Here is a 2,895-nt window from a genome sequence, read left to right on the forward strand (position 1 = left end):
ATGAGGATGACGATAGGATGAGGACGAGGATAGGATGAGGACGAGGCTAGGATGAGGATGACGATAGGATGAGGATGAGGATCGGATTAGGAGTAGGACGATGAGGATGAGGATGAGGATGAGGATACGATGAGGATGAGGACGAGGACGAGGATAGGATAGGGAAGAGGATGTGGATAAGGATGAGGATTAGGATAAGATGAGGATGGGGATGAGGATAGGATGAGGAGGAGGATGAGGATGAGGATAACGAAGAGGATGAGGAAAGGAGGAGGATAAGGACGAAGATCGGATGAGGAAGAGGATGAGGACGAGGATGGGAAGAGGAAGAGGATGGGGATGAAGATGATGGTAGGATGAGGACGAGGATAAGATGAGGAAGAGGATGAGGATGGGGATGAGGATTATGATGGGGATAGGACGAGGATGAGGAGGAGGATAGGATGAGGATGAGGATAGCATGAGGATGAAGACGAGGATAGGATGAGGATGAGGAGGAGCAGGAGAAGGATGAGGAAGAGGATGGGATCGGATGAGGATTAGGACAGGATGAGGATAGGATGCGGATGAAGATGAGGATGTGGAAGAGGATGAGGATGAGGATGAGGATAGGATGAGGATGAGGAGGAGGATAGGATGAGGATGAGGAAGAGTATGAGGATGAGGATATGATGAGGATAGCGTGAGGATCAGGATAAGGATTAGGATAGGATGAGGATGAGGATAGGATGAGGAGGAGGATAAGGATAAGGATGTGAATAAGGAAGAGGATGAGGATAGGATGAGCATGAGGACGAAGATGGGATGAGGAAGAGGATGAGGACGAGGATGGGAAGAGGAAGAGGATAAGGATGAAGATGAGGGTAGGATGAGGACGAGGATTGGATGCGGAAGAGGATACGGATTTGAAGAGGATGAGGACGAGGATAGGATGAGGAAGAGGATGGGGATGAGGATGAGGTAGAGGATGAGGATGAGGACTAGGATAGGATGAGAAATATGATAAGGATGAGGATATGAAGAGGATGAGGACGAGGATAGGATTAGGATGAGGATGAGGATAGGATGAGGGTGAGGACAAAGATGGGATGAGGAAGAGGATGAGGACAAAGATGGGAAGAGGATGAGGAGAGGATGAGGATGAGGATGAGGATAGGACGAGGATGAGGAGGAGGATAGGACGCGGATGAGGATAAGGATAGGATAAGAATGAGGATGAGGAAGAGGATGAAGATGAGGATAGGATGAGGATGAGGACGAGTATAGGATGACGAAGAGGATGAGGATACGATGCGGATGAGAATGAGGACATGGATAGGATGAGGATGAGGACGATGATAGGATGAGGAAGAGGATGAGGACATGGATAGGATGAGGATGAGGTCGATGATAGGTTGAGGAAGAGGATGAGGATGAGGAGGAGGGGGATGAGGCTGAGGATAAGGAGGAGGAGGAAGAGGAGGAGGAGGAGGAGGACGATGAGGATGAGGATAGGAATACGATGAGGATGATGATGAGGATGAGAATGAGGATGGGGATGAAGATGAGGATAGGATGAGGGTGAGGGCGTGGATAGGATGAGGAAGAGGATGAGGATAGGATGAGGATGAGGATAAGATGGGGTTAGGATGAGGATGAGGAGGAGGATAAGATGACGATGAGGATTAGGAAGAAATATGAGGATGAGGATAGGATGAGGTAGAGGAGGAGGATAGGATGAGGTAGAGGAGGAGGATAGGATGAGGAAGATGATGAGGATAGGATGAGGATGAGAACGAAGATAGGATGAGTAAGAGGATGAGGATGAGGATGAGGGTAGGATGAGGATGAGGATGAGGATAGGATGACAATGAGGACGAGGATATGATGAGGAAGAGGATGACGATAGCATGAGGATAGTATGAGGAGGAGGAGGAGGAGGAAGAGGAGGATGGGGATGAAGATGAGGGTAGGATGAGGACGAGGAGAGGATTAGGAAGAGGATGAGGATAGGAAGAGGAAGATGATGAGGATAGGATGAGGATGAGGATGAGGATTAGGATAGGATGAGATGAGGATGAAGATGGGATGAGGATGAGGATAGGATGAGGATGAGGGTAGGATGAGGATAGGGATGAGGATGAGGATGAGGAATGGATAAGGATGAGGATGAGGATATGATAAGGAAGAGGATGCGGACGAGGATAGCATGAGGATAGGATGAGGAGGAGGATGAGGATAGGATGAGGAGGAGGATGAGGATGAGGATAGGATGAGGATGAGGATGTGGATAGGATGAGGATAGGATTAAGATAGGATGAGGAGGAGGAGGAGGAGGATGGGGATGTAGAGGAGGATAGGATGAGGATAAGAAGAGGATGAGGACGACAATAGGATGAGGAAGAGGATGAGGACATCGATAGGATGAGGATGCGGACGATGATAGGATGAGGAAGAGGATGAGGAAGAGGATGAGGATGAGGATGAGGATGGGGATAGAATGAGGAGTAGGAGGAGGAGGAGGAGGAGGAGGATGAAGAGGAGGAGGAGGAGGAGAGGATGAGGATAGGATGGGGATGAGGATAGGGATGAGGATGAGGATGAGGATGAAGATGAGCATGAGGATGGGGATGAAGATGAGGATAGGATGAGGGTGTGGACGTGGATAGGATGAGGAAGAGGATGAGGATTGGATGAGGATAGGATGGGGTTATTATGAGGATGAGGAGGAGGATAGGATGATGCTGAGGATTAGGAAGAGAATGAGGATGAGGATGAGAATGCGGATAGGATGAGGATGAGGACGAGGATATGAAGAGGATAAGGATGAGGATTAGGATAGGATGAGGATGGGGATGAGGATGAGGATGAGGATAGGATGAGGACGAGGATGAGGGTGAGGATTAGGGATGAGGA

The sequence above is a fragment of the Lupinus angustifolius genome, chromosome LG16 (genome assembly GCF_001865875.1).
Source record: "Lupinus angustifolius cultivar Tanjil chromosome LG16, LupAngTanjil_v1.0, whole genome shotgun sequence".
NCBI lineage: Eukaryota > Viridiplantae > Streptophyta > Magnoliopsida > Fabales > Fabaceae > Lupinus > Lupinus angustifolius.